Raw genomic sequence first — 21,156 nt, 5'->3', positions numbered from 1 at the left:
TAATGTATGCTGTTACTTTAATCAACATAATATTTTAATTAATCTTGCGCAAGCTTTGCATGGCATATGAAGTGTGTCGTATTAACGGCACGCTCCAAGCACGTGGCAAGTCTCTCGCAAGAGTTTTGGATATTAAATCATATCTTGCGCTTAACCACGTGCCACTGCGTTATCGCGGGTATGAGAATCTGTAGTCTGCAATGTGCACGGCATGGTTACGCAAACGAAATTCGCGTTTAAATAACACTATCCATGCAAACGCATCGTCTCGCTGGGATTGATTACGCAATCGTGGAACACATCGAACAGCTCGTGTACAGCTCGAACGAGGTACGGAACTCGATTTTCGTCGAATAAAATTGCCAGTGCAGTTGGAAATACATGTAGTTTTCGTCGGTCATTTCGGTGCTGTCTACGCCGCGCGTATCGTCGAAAGGTAGTTAATACATACGGCATTAAAAGAGAAAATAACGGGAAACAAAAATAAAAAAAAATATTCGCGTTTCCGCGCGTTAGGGAATGCCTTGAAAACATTTTTAAAGCTGAACAAAGCTCGTTGTTTGAAGTTTTATTCAAAGTTAAATCAATTTTGATGTTACAATTATTTTACTTAATTAGAAAAATAAAAATGAAAAATAAAAATGTCTCTTGTGAATAAATCAGGTCGTTAAAAACCGCAGACTTCCATTTTAATAACGCCCCGCGAAATTAACCGCCAAGATAAATAACTAAATGAAGATGAAATAAATTTGTTCTAACAAAAAGTACTTTAAAAACAAATCAGTGCAGAGTGAAGGATCGCATAAAGTTTTGCCGTATCTTTGCCAAGTAGTTTTGCCATACTTTTTGCTGACTAATAGCGCCGGTGGGCACGATAGGCGTCCATTAAGAAGTTATTACGGGGCTTTCCATAAATCATAGTCTCTCTCGTCAGATCCCTCAGCACGAGCATACAAACGAGACTACAAATAAGTATGTTTGGGCGTGCCGCGTGCGCACAGTGCGCACCCTTCCTGCACCATAATTCAGGAAGATGCCGCGGTTCTTACATAAGACACAGCCGGCAACCCCCTTAGCACACCCATACATACACGAAACCCATATACACCCCCCCAACTTCTCTCTTCCTACGTTTCACTTTTCTTCGAATTCTCCGCGTTGTGAGTTGCGCGATCGACTAAATCTTTTTCTCCCGAGAGCGATTTAGCAGTTAAAAGTTTCATACTTCTCCGTCGTCCGAGTATGTCATAATATTTGTTCACTCGGTCAAAATCATTCTTTCAATTACAAGATTTAATCGACCGCGATCGCTGCGAGTCAATTTATCGGAGAGTTGCATTTTAAACTGCATTTCAAGCTGACGACAATATCGCGCATATGACGCAAGTATCTCGTTGTTTCGTGATTAAAAGATAGCAACGGAATTTTTAAGTTACATCATATCTCACACTGCAATAGCATCTTTCTTTCCTCTCGCGGCTGCACTTTTCGCGATCGCGGGATCGATGAAATTTCTTTTCTCCGAGGATTATGCGATAATCTCGCAATTATCATATTGAAGTTTTATCATCTGAGACCGTAGCTCGCTCTTCCCGAGGGAAGTTTCTGAATTTTTCTAACTTATACAAATTGCATTACAAATTAGCTGTCGGTCGATGAGCTTCGCATCAATTTGCATTCTTCCATAGAAGATAGAATTACGGCGAACGGTACTAACAAATATTATTCCCGACGAAGCGCGGCTGAACGTTTAACTTCCGCCTCTCAGCTACACAAGTGTCTCATTACTGCCTTTACGAAGCCTTACCGCGAGTCCTTTTTATCGGGCCACCTCGAAGAAGCGAACGCTAATTTTCCTTTTGCGCTTAACGCTTAATTATCGTACCTGAGGCTTTTACACGCCGACGCGCATTGTCGGGTCGTTAAAAGCGGATCCGATCCTTTGGGATGCCGACATCAAAGGCCGCCAAAGACGACGTTCGCTTCCGAGACTACCGTCTCGTACTGAGAAAACGGACGAGGAAAGCCACTAAAACGCGCAAACCGATGCGCTTAACAATATCGTCGTTTCGTAATGTACACCTCGTAAGTTACTGTAATTTTGCGTGGAAGCGACTAATTAGATATATCGTCCGCAGGTGAGTCGAGTGAATCATGACATTGTCACTCATCTGCATTACTCATCGACTGTTCTCCTATTTTTAAACTACTGATAAAGCGCGATAAATTAAAGAAAAAGCGACAGTGACGCGCATCTAAACCTATCGGATACCTCGACTCGCAAAATAAGTCCGCGAAAAGGAGAATTTTGGCAGTAAGACGTGAATACGCGAAGTAGCGGTAATCCTAAAATTTTCATAATTTTATTAGGACCAGAATACAAATAAGAACGATAAAAGCGAAGGAATTAATATCTGGTAAACGAGTGCGAAAAGTAGATGCAAAAAGTAAACACGAAGAGAAGTTTTTGCATCTTTGCGAGGCGTGAGTACAGAAAGAAGCGTTCTTATCGTTTCGGTAGTTTTTATAATTTTCTCTGCAATTTGAATTTTTACAGTTTTGAATACTGATTTTAATAAAACTGGAATACAGAATGGGAAACCAACAAAAACAAAAATTTTTTGCAAATAACATATAATCCTTGTACTGTAAATGAAATACTAAAAATCTTAATTAATTATATATAATAAATTATTAAATATTTCTATTATCGCAAGAATTTATCTTAACAATCTTCGGTCTGAAACCATTTTATTGCATGCATTTGAAGGATGTGCAGTAATAGGTGAGTTATAGGTGAGATTCGACCAATTTTTAGAGCGCTTGTGTAAAAAGTGAAGGTGTGAAGACAGTGATAGTGAGAGAGAGTGAAACGCGCAGCGCGGACTATTCGTGCGAATTTGACCTGTCATAAAATTGTCTTACGTACTTTTATCGCGAACGTAAAGACGGATTAAGGGACGAGTACCTTCAGCTGTCCCTCTCTATCTGCCTTTCCTCCCCTTCTTCTCTCTCTTTCTCTCCTTCGCGCGTATTTGTTTCGAACGAACGATAAAGCGACAAGCATCGAGACGGATCGATTTTAAGACGTTTTCGAGAGCAGGTAACGAATGACGGAGAAGCGAAAGGTGGAGATATAAAGCGAAAGACAATACCTCGTATTCTCACCCTCATTTGCTGCCCCATTTAGCGCTTAAGTACCGTCTGATCCCAGTTTTATGGGACTGATACCGAGACGGTACGATGTTAGACGAGGGTCGAATTCGCTAACTATATATTTCGCGCTAAATGTAAAAATGTACGGTAAGAATTAATCTAAGCGCCGAAGAGAGTAATATTACAATTTGATATTTGAATCTGACATAATGATAATTGCACAAGATTTTAAAGTATATTTTGAAATTTATATGTAACATATATTGTTGAATGATTCAGAAAGCCCTACAAATAACTAACAACGTATTAAAACACGTAAATAAGAAAGGGGAAGAAAAGGGAAAACTGTAATCTTTTCTTTCATAATTAAAAAATTAATTAAATTATTTTATCTATGTCAGCGTTTTCGGTATACCTATATACATATATTGGTTTCAATTAATTTTACGTAGTTACATAAATTAGACTTTTCATTAATTTTTAGCTTTTCTAAGCTGAATTTATTCATTTCAAATTTATGACATGTAATCCTGCGTTTAATGTAATTTTGTAAGTAATAGGATTATTGCAAAAAATATACCGACGAATTAAACGATCCCGCGGCCAATTACATTGCGTGAGTTTCGATTTGTGTTGCGCGTCGTGACTTATTCGACTATTCTCGCAGTTCCGGCAGGGAAAATAACGACTCGAACTGCAGGGAGAAGTAACAACGAGATAGATATTCTCCGTAGGAAGGATACGGAATGAGTGAAGAAAGGATAAATGGGTGTGTACGAACGATCCGCCGAAATTACCTACGAGCATCTTTCTCCCCGTGTCTATTTCGCTGTCTGATGGTTCCTTTTCTTTTTTCTCCTTCTCTCTTTCTCTCACATACGGGAGTGGCATTTCACGTGAAATATCTTGTTAAATCATTCTAGCAAGATCCTATAGTCGTAGTTCTTCTTCGTACAAATAACTGGAGTCTTTTAGAATTATTGTTACGAGGGTAGCGAATCTCATTAAAAAACGCATACTCCCTCGTCTTCGCCAACCGAAGGTTGGCAGCAGTCGGGAGAAAAATAAGAAAAATGGATGCAAATGAAGAAAAGATGTAGGAAGATATTACTTTTCCTGAGAGAAGAAGAAAAATTTACTAAAAATTATCAGTATTAATATCCTATTCAAAGTTTATCTCTCATTTCTTCGAAGTTTTCTAAAAAAGAAATTCATATCGTCGATAAAGGCTAAGAGGAAACGCAATAACTCTGTGGTATGTACAATGAATGTTTCACGTTAGATACGACCAGAAGATCTTCACCATTGTTCCACTTAAGAATTTCAAGATTGCGTTCTTCGCGCTCGTCGAGTCTCACGTGTCTTTTGTGTCCCCCTGTCCTCTAAATAGGGTCCCAAGTACGTGAGAGCAGCCATTTTGGTTATCATCGCTTTTGTCGGCGAAATCTTGGGAAGCTTGCCGCACCGGAAATGAAACCATCGCGATTCTCCATCCTTTCTCTTTACCCTTCAGGAAACACACGTTTCGTCAATTTCTTTTCCTCTTACGCGCGTTTTATTTCATACGATATTTGTTTCACGCTTTTTCCAATATTAAATGATTTTATCGGGAAGGTAGGGGCGAAGTCGTTCCAATAAAACCCGTGTGAAATATCGATTATACAATATGGCGTTATTATCACTCAGTCAAACGAAGTGCATCGAGAGAAACCAGGGCGAGAGGCAACATATAAAATTCTATGTCGCGAAACGAGGCGAGAGCAATATGAAAAAAAAAAGCCAATACTTCAATGTTTCGAGGTAACCCATTTAAAAAGAGAAAAAATTAAGCTCACACATTAGAAAATATCGGTCGGCGAATAAATTTTACAAGCATTAACTTTCCGAGAACCGCAAAATCTCATTAAAATATATGATTTTTCAGGGAACTCTTAAATTACAAAATAATTTTTTAGAGAAGATAAAAATATCCCTTTGTGTAATTCTATATTATCAAAATGGAAATTACTATATAAATTATATTGTATAATAAATATCATAGTAAATAATATGTTCATATGATCAATAGATTTAAATATATAGATTATAGATTTTATAATTGTACAGTTTTGATTTTCTTGTTAGTTTCTGCGTTTAACATCGATAGGGTCAAACAGATGACAGATTGGAGCTACGCTGACGGGGCTGTAAAATCATGCACGTAGATTGCGTACGCATATTGAACCACGTGCCCATTAGTACAAGCCGGAAAGAGAGAGTAGAGGCCGGCAAAAGCAGGACGGCAACGGGCAAACTATGGATGGATATTGATTTGCCGTGGCGTCCAGAGGAGCAAAGAGAGTGATCAATCGTGAAAGTCGATGAACCGTGCAGGCCTAACGGCGGAACGCTTTTTATGGCCGGAACTTTCATAACTTGTCGTGTTACATTCGGAAAATATTCGCCTATAAACAACGCTACGCCTATGCCGCACCGAAAAGTTGAACGAATCATTCAGAAAGAGAGTTTTTAAAAATTCCTCCTCAACTCGATTCGTAAAACTTGCCGTATATTTTCTTCGTTTTTTTAATCATTATTTTTTCCATAATTAGTATAAAATGGAAATGACTAAAGTACCGAGTGTGATGAACTCGATTAAGCTGTCTCGGCTTCGAATTTACGATGGCCCTCGATGTATCTCGCGGCGCTCTGTCGCAGCGATATAAATATTCCACGGAAAGTTTCGCATATATGTATATCAATCAGCACGCCGCGCGCCGTTCCATTTTTATTCCTTCGCGATTCTCCTCTTACGCAAAAAGATATATCGCCGTATATACTTTCAGAGAATCAATATAATAAGTACGATGCACCATCCCCGAGTATCGACAGGCTCGCCACAACGTGCAACGATAAATCGCGTATCGAAGTACGAGGAAACTCGAGGAAGAGACGGAGGAGTAGATCGGCAAGTACGATTTCTCAAGAAAATTGCGGCTGCCCGACAATGCGTACGCAGAGGATAGAAGAGAGGGACGATATTTGGGAAAAAGGTCAGCAATTTACGGGCATCCATCGACGTCGAGGGTTGCGGTAGCGAGGGACCCCGCTGCACGGTATCCTGACCGTGAGGTCGTTCCTACATGTATCGCAGCTATGCGGAATTCTGATCCCCCGGTGATTTCCTCGCCCCCTCGCTTCTCTTCCCCGACGCTCATTCTTCTTCTTCCCGATTCTAGCCCCCATTTTGACGATGGCGGTGAAATTCATCGCGATCGCTCGCCAGGAAATATCAAGAAGTTCTTCCTCTCCTTCTCTCCCCTTCTCTTACCCCCGTCCACTCCTTAATCTCGTTCGTGCAAAACGCGTCTCCATTTCCGCGGGATGAATGGAGAATCCTCGGACGAGGGGTAGAAGCGAGAGCGGAGACGATAAAACAATTCCCGGCGGCCCGCGATTCGATTTATCGAACAGTTATGGCGAGCGAGGAAAATCCGACGGCTATAAAATGATCGGCGACGGGAGTGGTTTATAGACGAAAGAAGAACGTCGTAATGTCGATCTCCGGCCTCCAGACCCAATATGCTCCGATTATAAATTTCACTTATTGCAAAGCTGAATCACGATTCATTTGTTATCCGTCTGGTGATATTTTATCATCAATTTGTTAAATAAACAATCATTAAATGAGTTTTCGTAATTAAGAGATAGTTTTTTTTTATAAAATGTATGTTTTTTTTTAAGCTTTGGATCTACATGACTCCTAATCGAAGTTCGCAAAGATTCAAAAATAGCAGGAGAACAATACGATAAATATAAATTGACTGCTATCGATAAATTTATTTTTCAGGTGAAAGAAGAAAAAGATTCTAATCGAAGATACACCGGAAAGATCATAAAAAAAGTAATTACTACGAGGTCTCAAAGATCACAGCTATGTCTTTAATAATATTATACCTACGGCGAGTCAACAAGCTACATTCGATTATAGCTTCTTCGAGCTTTAAAGCCTTGCGAAACTGTTAATTCTCGAGAGGGTTATTGCTTATAATTACACCTCGCCGTTAGACATTATATCCAACGCGGCATTCGCTCTTTCTACCCCCTTCCGGAGAAGTCGCTGAGCCTTAACGAAGGATAATGTCAGCCGGCTGGGCAGGCACAGCTCCTGAACATTAGCAATTATCCGGGGTCTAAGCAAACCCATCATTTACCTGTACGCCATATTAACCCTTTCAAGACGATCATTTTCACGGTTTAATTCCATAGATAGCGTCTTTTGTCTCTTTGAGCAATGGATAATTAATTACGGTAAGTTTTCGCTGAGTTACAGTAATTTGCGCATATTATATCCTATCCTATAATCAAATGAGATATTACAAATGTCACCGCATCGTGTATAAACCGCGAGTGTACGCGAATAATTTATAATAATATACAATCAATTATTTGATAATTAATTGCATGTTATAATTACTTTGTTATCAATTACTGATTCATTAAATGATTAAAACGCGTAATTTCCAAAGAGCGCTAAATATTCTATAGGACACATTCCTTACAATCTTTAAAGGGTTAAAATCGCGTTTGACTATAGTGCCATATTAAACCGTGGAGAGTTGAATAGAACGATAAATGTGTACAAATCATAAAATGCAAAAAGCATAAACTCGCTGGGTCGATCATATCGATGGCCTACTTTAATAATCGCCACGCTGCTTGCGGGACACGCAAAGTCGTAATTCGATCTCTCACCGTACTTTGAACAATTCTAAGTAATTATTCAAAAGCACCCCGGTTATATTAATCCAATCAAGTTACATGATAATTAATTTACGTCGGAGAAATAAATTCACATGTCTCAAATGTAATCCTTTGAGATTTTATGTTACTTAACTTATAAAAAATGATCTTTTTTATAATTTATTTTTAGCTTTTATGCAAATTTTAATTATATTTTTAGATTAATCAATGTATTTAACGATTGTAAAACAGGTGTATGGCATGATTAATTTATTGATGTTTATGACCAATATTCTTCTAGAGGTTTTCAAAAGCGCCTGATCATTCGCGAAGGATTAAGAAAGCGGAGGAAACGGAGGTGCAATGCATCGTCCGTCTAAAAAAATTTGGCAACGACCATCGTGTATTCTCCGCCCTTGGCAATTAATCAAGCTCGCAAGTCAAACAGCCTAATGAACGGGTATGTGCATGATCGAACTGCCAGACTGCCACTCCTCTCATCTGAATAGTCGACGAAAAAACAAGATATATTTCAGTTTTTCTGCGATGGACGATTAATTAATGTATCGTGAACTATAAAATGAAAAATTATGCCACATGAAGATCCTTATAAACTACATATATATCATGTCTTTCGTTAATGTCGCGTTTAATCATTTAATAAGTTCTCAATTATTACGTGAAATATTTCAGATATTTTAAAATTATTTTTTTCTTGTTTCGTTTTTTGCATAGAGAGCGATTTTGTTAAAATATTTTCTGAAATCATTTCTAAACATGCAAATTCGTTTTATTCGACAATTGGATGTATTTATTGAATTAAAAATTGTAATATTTTCCAGGATGTATCGCCGAAAAAGCATAAAATTACATTTTATGTAAATATGTAGCAGAATTTTGATGTTACCTACCTACCCACTCAAGCATTGTTGGATGCAAATGTATTTAAATTAATTGTCCGCAGTATCGATCGCGAACACTCGCGAATCCTGTGATATTGTACCGGATGATTGGCCTGTCACTTCAGACTGGATGCAAGCGAATCGATCGGTCCTTTCACCCACGAAGCCGGTATTCATCCTCCGAGAGGACTCGTCAAGGAGCATCTCGACCGCGCGCGATCGATAAGGCATTGCGTATGCACCCACGCACGTACGCGTCGTTCATCACGTTCTGACAGATGTAGGTTCGCGGTTATTAATTTCGAAACTCACCGCCAATTTAGGCGTGTACGGGCATGGAGGAAGACACAAAGCGAAATTCACGGTCGCAGATCTTCCCCACGTTCGTTAACGCATAGTACCAGACTCGCGTTTCGCGAAAATCTTAATTCTTATTCTGATCAATAACAGATGAGCACTAATAATATTTTGATGGACGAAACTATCTACTATTTATTGCTTGATACGTGAAACTTTTAACTTTTTGGAGTATTAGAAAATCGCGTTAAGATGTTTCCTGGCCGGTAATATCCGTACGCTCGTTACAGACGTATCTACCTGCGTTACGAGCGTTCGCAGTTTTACGAAAAAAGACCCCTAAGGGATTCCTCGGAGCCTTCTCCGGGAGTAATCCTCCACGAGGAAGTAACTTCGAATGAGGATTGACTCAGGAAACGTTTGGAGACTTACCCGAAAGGGAAGAAGACGGCCGCGGCGTGGGTCAGAAATCCCTGGAACAAACAAAACGAAATTAGAGAAGTTTTTAGAGCGTACACTCTTCTAGTCGCAATATTACGGTATTCCACCGCTCTTAATCCTTAAATGCGCAAGTTTCCTTGCCACTGATTTAAACCGCTCCAAAGTTATACGTGACAAGTTTTACAAACGCGAAAAGTGTCGGGGAAAAAGAAATCCCGCGCGGTTGAGAAATAAATCATCTTTGGCCGTTCCCGAGGATATAATTGGTAGAGCTTGTTCCTGAAGCGTCTTAAATCCGGTTTTTTTTTTAAATAGAGATTAAGCGTTATAGGTCTTTGGAAAGCTTATAATAAGATCGCAAGAAAGTAATTTATACTTCCTTAAAAATACAGGCTGGAAATGGTTTCGAGATAAGCTCTTCAATTATGTGTACAATCTATTTTATACTTCGTTTTATAACTAGGTATTAGAAAGGTCGAGAGCAGGAAAGTCACTTTTCAGCTAGTAAAACAGCCATGTTTAAAAGAGCATATCTTTCCGAATAATCCAGATTAAAATGTTTAAATCGAAATAAAATTAAATAAAGAATTGGGTTTTATTATCTACTTATAATCTACTGCGCTCATATTAAAGAACATAAATTATATGTATACATGCATGTATATAACAGAAAAGATTCATACATAAGTAACATTCATACATGCGCGTGATAAGTTTGAAGCACCTTAAATTAATGTCCAAACATTTCACAGACCATTCGTTTCTAAAATCATGTAGCGCATATTAGTCGTATATCCTGTACTATATATCCCGAATGCTTTCCTTTGACGACATCCTCATTAATTGAGTTCACTCGGTGTTGCAGTTAATATGTCACTGCTACAGTCGACGGTGGAAAGACGGTTCAACAAGATATCCTCGCTTCTAACTGCGGAAATATTTCGTCGACTTCATGCCCCACGTGAATTCTCCGCGAACTTTCCACGACTTTGATGTACAGCTATTCACATTATATCCCGTCGACCGACCCGATTCATAATGAATCCCTAACGAACTCGGTGAATTAGGAACACAGATTCCTCTCAAACAGTTCGCAAGTTATTCCCCGAGGGTATTAACTGAATTTTGTTCGTATTATACAAACGTATCCGCGTTGCCTAAAGTTATTCGGCCTATCCGGATTTATTCGTGTTACCTGAATTTACTCGTATTATCTTGAAAAACGACTTCAAACGTTTGCGTTTCGCTCGAACACGTGTTTCGGAGGATCGTAGAACCTGCAAACCGACGATATTCCGCGGAAACTTTGAAAACGGTTCACGCACTTTTCTCAAGTTTTTAAACGGCTATCAAACGCAATTTTCCGACAAAACTTCTCGACGGAATTCCTGTTTAAACCGACTGGAAAAAGACTCGGCTCATTTGAGCCGAGTCTCGTATCTCTAAAAACTTACTATTCTTTTACCACTTTTATAGTGTGGCCATGTGTAGCCCTAAATAAAAACGTATTGCGATAAAAAGTTTTCACACATCTAACCTTCTAAATTAAATAATGAATAATAGTTCGTACGTAAAGTTAAGAGATTCCAATAAAAAGTTTATAAACCATATTTATACGCCCGTGATATCAGTGATAAGCCCATTGTATAAAATTCTTATAGTTATGACAAAAAGGTACTTCACTTGAGAGCTTTTTCCACTTTTTCGCAAATCCCCAAAGAGTTGGCAAATACACCGCTTTGCATTCACGAGGAGGTTTTGCCGGTTTTACTGCGATAAGATGCAAATGTCGGTGGCTGTTCATAAATCATCTCGTACGCATTTGGAAATCGAAGTGCGGCGATGCTAACCGGCGCCATTCGGTGGCGCAATACCGGTCATTAGCGTATGCACCGCGCGATGCCATCGTCGCGAGCGTGCACGATAGAGCCGCCGCCGATGTAGTAAAACCCGACACATTAAGGCCAGCGAAAAGCGCAAACTCGTCAACACGTGCGGTTACTACATGCCTCGCGTCGTAACATAAATATCCGACCGGCCACGTGGTCGTTGGGTGGCCACGTTCTCTCGCGAGGACAAGTCTTGCGTTCTCTTTCTCTCTCGCCTTTTCGCAGCGATAACGAACAGAAATTAACGGCGAGAACGCAGCGTCATGAAATTTACGAATGAGCTCGATTCATCTTGCGATTTCGCGATACACGTACTTATTTTTGTAGTTGCTAACCTCTAATCGGTTTTTCCTACAAGCCACAAAAGTTTCATTCAACTGTTTCACAACTTATCACTTATCGTTTTTAATAGCGTAACATCCGTGTTCTTGAAAAATTTAGATTCGGACATCTTAATGACAGTCGGATGCAACATTTGCAGATAATGGATCGAGTGGTGTCGGTATAGGTAAAATGTAAGAAATAAAATGGAGTTTGTATAGATTCTATTGATACTGACAGAATTCAGAATTTTATAAAGTTTTTTAAGGTTTTGTTTTGCAGATCCTATCCGTATCTACAATCACTATCGACAAGTCTCATATTTCTCTGTCGACATTCCAACTATATGTATACAGCATTGTATTCTGAGTCTTTCTTCTTTGGAGTAAAGAAATGGTCGACTGCATCCTTCAGAGTATCACACAAATAATCTTCCTGGAAAAATCTCCTTAGGAATTTCACAATTTTAATAAAAAGAACTTCTAATGATAAATATCGCGAATTCCACATCCAACAAACATTATTACGAATTTTTTGTGTAATAATCTCATCTCATTCTCATTGCATAACAATATTATCCCTACAATACGCCTGACCTTTTCGGTCAAGAAAATCTTACGACTGGTTGCATTTCCGCAAATACCGAGTTTTTTTTATCGGATATATCGTCTCAAATTCTTTAATGTGTCTTCGGTGAGTAAGACGTTACAGCACTTCGAAAATCGCGTAAAAGTCGCACCAAGGCGGAAAAACGAAATAGTTACTTTTCCCTCGCTTCGTGTACGAAAAACAGGATAATATCCTTTTCGCGAGGAAAGGATCGGGACACCGAACTTCTCGCATTATCGACACGCGGCGTCTCGGCCGATCTCTTTCACCCGTCGCGATTCGCTTTTCCGAGGAAATAGGATGCGTCCTGAGGTATAAGAGAAAAGAAAAACTTTCCCGTCCTAATCTGAATTTGGCACTCGCCAATTTAACTTCGTTCGACCAGCGGATTACCGGGCTGGAGTCTGCAACACGGGACGGAAAACGGCTCTCGGAGCCTTTAACCGGCATGTCGTTTTCCCAAGAGTCTTTTTCCGGCAGCAGGTGCGGCCTTTATTTTCTCCCGTGTCTACAGTTCGTCAAGAAGCTTTAGATATATAATATTGTTATTATTAACCTCTTGGCTGTGTATTCGCACGATGTATATAAATCTAAATAAGATTGAAAAACTCTTAAAAGTAAATAAAATTTGAGATATAAATAATCATTTAAAGCTCTTTATTAGGCCAATGTTGATTTATCATTTTTTTTATGTTGATTAATACGGAAATAATAAATTCAAAAAAAAATATTTTTCGTAAATTTTAATCAGCTTTTCCATAACTTTGTACGCTACTATACTAATAGTATAGAACTATTACTGATAGTATAGAACTATTACTGATAGTTTATTACTTTCCAGTGGTATCTCAATAAATCGTAATTACAAATTTCCATAGGATCTTCGACGCTTTGATCGTAGATATCAAGAGACACGATAGTGTTTTTTTGCGCCAAGTGTACGAGCAACGAGACATAGACCTATTTACACAGACCTGTATTTCCTTCCTGGTGCGTCAATAATCGAGCGATAACCGCGATAAATCTCACGTGTTCCAAGAACGTTAAATCGTAAGCAGCATCAAGATACTCGGCCGTGTGTGCCTGATACGTGCCTGATTACGAATCGAAATTCCAAGTTGAATGTGAGGTGGAGATAAGATAAAGTGACGGTGTCGGCACAATGATACAGTTACTTAATTATACCGATCAGACCGATGAGAAGCTCGTCGCATCGATATAAGCACGCAATATAGATACCGTCATTTTTTTATCACAAATCGGCGATCTTCTTCGATCGGGGGAAAACCTCGGGAAAAACGATAGGGACTTCTTGTTGAACGATCGACTTTGCGAGCTTTCGCTGGTTATCCCGTTGTCTGATAACGCGAGTTAATATGCAGAACGATATGCATTAACAGTATTATCGGGTAGCCTCGGGGTGTCTCGAAAGTCACGCACTTTCGTGGAGCTAGAGATAATGGAAGCCGAACTCTAAAGAGGATTATAAACGTATTTCAATGCAAAATGGTATTAACATCTCAATGAACTATTAATCATTTAAAAATGTCAGTGATTACAATATTTAAATCATCTTAAGTCTTGATTATATAAGATTATATATTAATTGATATTTCAATATTCAAGAATTCTATGAATGCAATTTTAATTTAAAGATTTCACTATCGAGATATATTTAAAGCTGAAAATGCTGAAAAAAATGGCGCCGAATCAAGTTTATGCTGGAAAGGCGTTACACCAAATTTTTCAAGGAATTCGTAGTCGATGGGAACTTTCGTGATTTGCATAACACGTACGCTACATGTCACATTTACAATCGCGGTTCGAGAACCCGTGAGTTCAAAAATTTTTTATAGAGGCGTACTTTTCCGTCGCTTCACCTTGTACATCGTATCTAGTTTGATATCGAACTTGGCTTTATCCGCCGCGTATGAAGACCGGATGCGACTCGCTCCGCGACAACGGCAAGCGATCTATCAACGTCTAGCCGTCCCGCCAGGGAGTCTCGACGAGTTCTCGTTGCGTCGCTTCGAGCTTGCCTGGCTGAACTTCAATAATGTGTAAGAGCCGTGCTCTCAACTTTGCCCTCAAACATACGAATCTCTGCACGGTTCTCCGAGGAAACTCATATTCTCTTTCTTACCTCTCGTATATTTTATTTTTACGTTTAACTTCGCTCCAAAACCTGATACAGTTAAAGATACGTCTCCGCAAATTTCGAGAGCGGCGCAGCGGAGAGCAGGAAAGTTGTAAACGAAAGGGGGAAGATTTAGGCTGGGTGTAAGCGAGTCGAGAGGGCGAGGAGTCAAAAGGGGGAGAAATCGGGACGACGGCGGCGCCAGAGGTATTTATACCGTGGCGACCTTTGACGGCCGCGCCGACGTCTACGTTGACGTCGACAACGTCGACGACGAAGACAACGACGTTCAATGAAGAGCCATCCGTCCAAGCAAACGTGGAAGAAGCAAGGTAGAGAGCGGAAACTCGCTCGGCACTCTAAATGTCATCGTAACGTCGCGCATCGGCGCCAGAGAGTAGTCAAAGAGAGTAGTCTTTTGCTTTTTGAAAATCAGTGTTAAAAAGATAGGCTAATTTAATTTTCAGAAGAGGTTGAGCAATGTTTCATTTTGATATTATATCTTCAACAAGATTTCACATTTGTTAATATAACAAAAATACTCATTATTCAATGCTATAAGATTGAAGACTTTAAAATAAATAAAACGACCACAATATAATTTTTGTAAAAAAAAATGTAGTAATAAATCAATCAGTTTTAATAAGACATAATAAAAAATAAGTCGATAGAAATTATTTCGATAAAAACACAATTGTACGGCTCATTAATATTTTATGATTTCGCTTTTTTCCGGAAAAAGTTGGCAATGTATTCTCACAATCAGTGTGAAAAATACGTACTTGAAGAATGTAAACGCCATGAAACTTTCGCAATTTCAAACAACGCTCAACTTTCTTAGCGCTCACCTCGCAGCGTCGGCGTCGTAATCTTCGGTTTAAATCATTTTTAAATTATTGATGCTTAACTTCAACAGTCAAGAATTGGTGTCAAATGAAAGAACTGATTAAAGCTCATTAAGATTGATGCAATGATACGTAATGGAATTGTTAAACATTTTTCAAAATTTGCTAACTACAACATTGCGAATATTTATAATGCACATAATGTATAATAATGTATAACAATATATGTCTTTCTGTCATTACTCATCTTATTTTCATACTATTTTAATCACTCGTTTCATATTTACCTGAGTTGTATCTTTAAACGAATCAACTCGATTAATTAATGCACAATAAAGCTATTTGATACGATGTGTTTATCCTGCGATGAACTGATATTCTAAATTTATCTATGTCAAACTAACAAAACTAAACTCGATCGTTGTCGTTGCTGATCGCGATAAACTGTAGCTAATCGATCCTAATTAGCAAGAGCTCGGCAAAATTTTCCCCACTCCTTAAACTTCCCCTCTCCCTAAATTTCACGGATAAGCTACCTAAAAAAGAAAGACAGCCGAGAAGAAAAGGCGAGATTGCGTGCTTCGCCGGCAAAAGCTTCGATGCTTAATTGAAACTGCCGAGTAAGCGGGGCTCGTCACTTTTGCTTTCGAGCCTGTGACCCTGCCCACGGCCAAAGGCGCGACTTCCGGTAGCGACTACACTTTCGAGACCAATGGCATCGATATGCCCTTGACATCTCTCCTCAGCGTGAATAAAACAAGAAAAAAATCATTCACTTTCATAAATAATCTTTTATGTTTGTTTTATTTTCTCAGTAATGCTGTCTTCGATTCTTCAGTAAATGTAATTGCATCACAAAATTTTATTTTTAACCGATTTCAAACGAGCTTTATTTATTAATTTACTACAAAGAGATTTGATTCAACTTAATAGTTACATAATTATAAGTAGGGGAGACTGGGGCTGGTTGTTACAGGGGTATGTTGTTACAGTGCCAACGGTAGCTAACCGAAAATGTGTATGTTGTGGTATATACTCTCTAATTCCTTCTGTTTACAATAAACCTTACTTTTATAAGCTTTACAAATATTTGTGTTTTAATATTTAATCTTAAGAGGTTAGTTTTGGTGTTGGGGCTAAAAGTGACATTTCCTCGGGGCAGGTTGTGACCATATTATTACTTGGACTAAGTAAAACTTTTTTTGTAATTCGTTACAAACAATAATATTTCATTTTTGTTCGAATTAAGAAGACAAACCATGATTATTCTTAATAAAAAGTTTGAGATTACATTTGTTTTTTTGTTGTAACAATTTTCCCCGTGTGGTGTAACAACCAGCCCCTGGTGTGGGGTAAAAAGTTACATGTCTCTTTTTTCAAAATTTTTTAATTTATATAATTTCTAATGAGCGGTTAGATAAAATTATTATTAAATTTAAATCCCGATTAGTTACTGAATCTAGCAAGCCTAGATTCATTTATAAGAACAACATAATCAAAGAGTTGAGACACTTTATAGAAAAAATGTCACAACCAGCCCCGGTCTCCCCTACATTTAATGTTAAAGACAAAAATTTACGATATCTCGACTGTTTACTGAAGAAAAGCCTATTTTAAGTTAGTCAAAGAAGATATGGAACGATTTTATTTTCAAGACAGCCATAGAATATATTATTGACAGCTTCCCGCTGTGCAACCGAAAAACTCGATCTCCCCGCGATTGACTTGTAACTTATGGGATTCTTCAAGTTCCACTCGCAGCGAGAGCGAACGGTATAAGCGCAAAACTACGAAAGTTATTGACGCTTTATGAAAACGCCAACTGTATCGCGCGATCGAGAGAAGTTTACGATGACTAACTTTCCCAACACGGTGTAACAGGTGCTTCAGACTGACGTCGCAAAAGCGCATCCACGTTTGATCCGCCGACTCTTGCTAACTTTTACCCGATCCACCAACTTCAGCGTACACGTATGTATGTTTAATGCTGCGTTCAAAAATCTGCGTATAGCTTTGCTCTCGTGCCCGATCATTGACCTGACAAGTGCCGTTTATCCACAGTATACTAAAAATGCCTCAAAATATCTTCAAAAGAGATTAAAGAGATTTTTGAATAAAAAAATGAAAGCCAAAGTAATATGTGCTATATGAATAAAATTTAACTATAAATTTTATTCATGTTAAAATTGAATCCTACCTTTGATATATGTATAACCTTTTAATACTTTATAATTTAAAATGCTATACTTTAAAATATCGCTATTCACAAGTAAATATTGATTAATATTTTAACTTTTAATATTACAAAATTCTGATTTGACATTTTATCAATTTTTTTAAGTATGACAGAATAATATCTTTAAAATTGCTATTTTTGTTACTCTTATTCTATCGAGCAATAATTTGATTCAGCGAAGAAGAAAGCAAAATATCTTTTCAAACTCTTATCATATGTATCGTACATAGATGGTTAACTTAATAAATATCTAAGTTGTTTAGACGTTTTATTTTCCAGTGATCGTTATTCAGCTCGAGGATAATCGAATAATTCGTCCGAGCGAACTATTCTCGGTATATGTACGTACCGATGCCATTTCTCGTGATGCTGGTATTATACTGCCTGCTCTTGCCGACCAGCCTGTGCACATTTCGCCCCTTTTCGGTCCGAGCTCATAAATTTTGAAACATTTTCCAGTTCGCGGCTATTGGCCGCGCTGGAGTTCGACAAATGGTATTATATCCCACCGACCGGAAACATTGTGCGTCTATCTCCACGACAGAATCTGGCGAAAATGATTGTGATCGACTGTCCGATATCTCGGGATATCGTATATTTAGAGAACATCGAGATCCTATATAGAGAAAATCTATATTTGTTAAACCTCATAAATGTGTGTGTATGTGTGTGCGCAAAGAAATATAAGATCCAAAACATGATCTAAAATCGTCTCTTCTTTTGAAAAAGAAATACTGCATGGTGTCGTTTCTCTTCCTTTCATCTTTTTTTTAAATTTTCTTTTTAAAAACGAGCAATAATATTCCATAGAATACACTATTTTTCAAACTAGAAAAGAATAATATAGTAACTGCTCTTTTAAGCTGAATATTATACATTGTCAAGTTCCAAGAATATTTGGAGTCACCATTATTTATATATTAATTTTGCCATTACGCATTTCGTACCACTGCCACTCCGGTTCCTCGCTCGCAACGTCAACGAAATCGCGAAAAATTTCTTATGATGCGTTTCGGTCGTGCGAACGCGTACAGAAATCCAGGGGGAGATCCTTCTGCGAGAAAACCGTATCATCCCCGGGGGACGTCGACGCTCTTGGATTTCAAAAGAGCTTTCTTCGCGGCTCTCAACGCGAGTCGGAGGGGAACAACGTTTTATAAGAAATAAATGTTCTCCGTCTCTCACTGTCGCGATCCTTCTCTTTCACTCTCGCTATGCGATTGGTGACGCGACGCGACGTCGTTACCGAGGTATATAACATCTGAGAAGTCGCGCTTCCGCCGACGAATCGCGCGTCTCCCATCCGCCGAGGAAATTATTTTTGGACATGTTGAATCGATGCCGACATATTTCGCGGTCCGCCGAAAATCCTGATGCCACTTTCGAAGAAGACGAGTGTGTTTTGCGATGTGTCCGATAACGTCAGTGCGCCACCCCCGTCTTCTATAATTGTTCGATGATTCCATCAGATTTGAGGAATTTCTTTGAGGAAATCTTTAGCCCGCAAATACGAATCTATTATTCGTAATAGCTAAATGAGATTATGTAACTAATCCTTTTCATTTTTATGAAGAAATTAAATAGTCGTGCTTGTACAAATTATTAATTTTTTCTTTTATATATTTTTGTTGTCTTAATAATCTACTTAAAACTTAAGCACTAAAATTATTAATATCTTATAACACAAGTATTACCATTACTAATAATTATTTTAAGCAATTATAAGATATACTTTAACGCATTATTAAAATTTTAAGTAGACAATAATAACAAGATTCTTATTATAACCATATTAAAAAGACCTAAACCTTTGTACAGTTAACGGAAGTCTTGAAAATCTGAAATTAATATCAATAACAAATCGCAATGCGCTCGCGTCACGACAGTCAACGCTTTTAGCACGGCTTATCAAGTATGTTGACCGGATGATTTATCTGCCGCAACAGAATCTCTCTTACGAATGCTTATCTCATTCCGCGTCGTTCGCCACCCCCTTTCAGAATAATATTCGGTCTCCGACCGACGGCAAGAGCGAATGAAGGTAGGAAACGTGGATGGAGGTAACATGGAAAGAAGAGAAGGCAAGCGGAGGTGGAGGACGAGGTGTTGCGACACATTGTTCTCTCATGGAATCCGGAGGTTCGCGCAATTATTTTCGAGCGGCCATCCGACGAACGGAAATCCACTCCGTCATCGTGAAACAAAGTCTCCCTCTTTCTCCCGAGGGCTTCGAGAGGTATGGAAGAGGACGAAGGTGGAAACGCGAGAGAGGGCACCCGCGAAAGAGGACCCTCTCGAGGCACGCAGTTTCCGGCGTTATCGATCCCGTCCTACGCTCACCCGACCTCTGTCCTCCGCACGCACGTCGGCAGACAGGACCTCTCCTCCTCTATCCTCTGGGAAACGAAGAGATAGGGTTTCGCTTCTACTCGCGAAACCTTAAGCCGGCGTTATTACGACTTTCACTTAACGCCGTGCAATTTTCAGTCTCCTCTATCCTTTACCCTGCCGCATTAAGCAATCCGATACTCTCCTTTATTCTTTTCCTGGCCGGAGCTATTCCGTTTGTTAGCCTAAAACGATACTTCTAATTGTTTTCCACAAAGCGTTTCCAGATTAAAGGTATTTATTTCATAGATCTTTTGATCAAAGATATAATATTTCTTGAAAATGCAAGCTTATTGTTTATTTCCTAATTAATTATATAATGAAAAATTTAGAACATTGGCTTATCAAGGCTTAAATTGAATTATTGCTGACAAAGATAACTTAAAATGAACTAAAATACAAGATGTTAATATGTACTATCTTTTACTTAACCCTACCCATAGAGTTAAAATTTAGTTTGTTAAAATTTAATTTCTAAAAATTTAGTTTCTTGTTGTCATTTCAAACTACAAATGATTGTCTTGTAAATCCAATTTACAATTAAAATTAATTAATCAATCAAATAGATTTAGTAGACAGTAATAACGAAATTCTTATTAAAAAGATCTAAACCTTTGTTTATAATTAACGGAAGTAGTTTAAATGTAGAATATTATCTATTTTTAAAGCTTACTTTTCATTAAGGGAAAATTGACTCCGAATTGACGGGAGAAAAATTCATCGATAAAAGAGACATTTTATCTAATATCCGATAGTCAATTGTCCTTTACTCTACCATTTACTTGAGACAATGAAATATCGATGCTTCTATTCCAAGATACTCCGTTCGGTGCTTATCTATAATGAATTTAAAATTGTCCCCCGAATGAAAATCGATTCGCGGCGATCCGATTCAAATTGTGATTCGGAGTCCGATACCGAAGCAGCAATCGATCAACTAACCAACGGGATCAACGCCATTCGACTTCCCATTTGATCGGGAAAGCTATTGCGGATTCCGGCAACGCAAATATGCACGGAAATCAAATATCGGTCGCCGCCGTCGTCGTCGTTCACAATAAGTTGACTTTCAAAATTTATTTTAAAAAAACCTTAACCCGACCGACCGACCGGCCGGGATCGATCGAATGAATCGTTTCATCTCGGCTGTGAGGATTATTCATTGATGCTCCTCATCCCCGACAATTCTTGAGCATCGGAAACTTTTAAATTC

At 38.5% G+C, this 21,156-nt stretch overlaps 1 protein-coding gene across 5 annotated transcripts in view; it reads right to left on the bottom strand.

Annotated features, from left to right (window-relative positions):
* The window catches only part of Bsk (mitogen-activated protein kinase dJNK), a 151,569-nt gene that overhangs the window by 57,649 nt on the left and 72,764 nt on the right, over window positions 1–21,156 (bottom strand). For all 5 annotated transcript variants that reach the window (XM_071715017.1, XM_071715018.1, XM_071715020.1 and 2 more), the window contains one exon: window positions 9,510–9,550. The gene's annotated coding sequence lies outside the window, so the exon portion shown is untranslated. The remainder of the gene's footprint in view (window positions 1–9,509; window positions 9,551–21,156) is intronic.

This window comes from Temnothorax nylanderi, unplaced genomic scaffold (assembly GCF_030848795.1).
Source record: "Temnothorax nylanderi isolate EJ_2023f unplaced genomic scaffold, tnyl_v1.0 TNYL_tig0152_pilon, whole genome shotgun sequence".
NCBI classification, from domain to species: domain Eukaryota; kingdom Metazoa; phylum Arthropoda; class Insecta; order Hymenoptera; family Formicidae; genus Temnothorax; species Temnothorax nylanderi.
The sequence above is the reverse complement of the archived record's forward strand: the minus strand, read 5'-3'. Positions and strand labels throughout refer to the sequence as shown.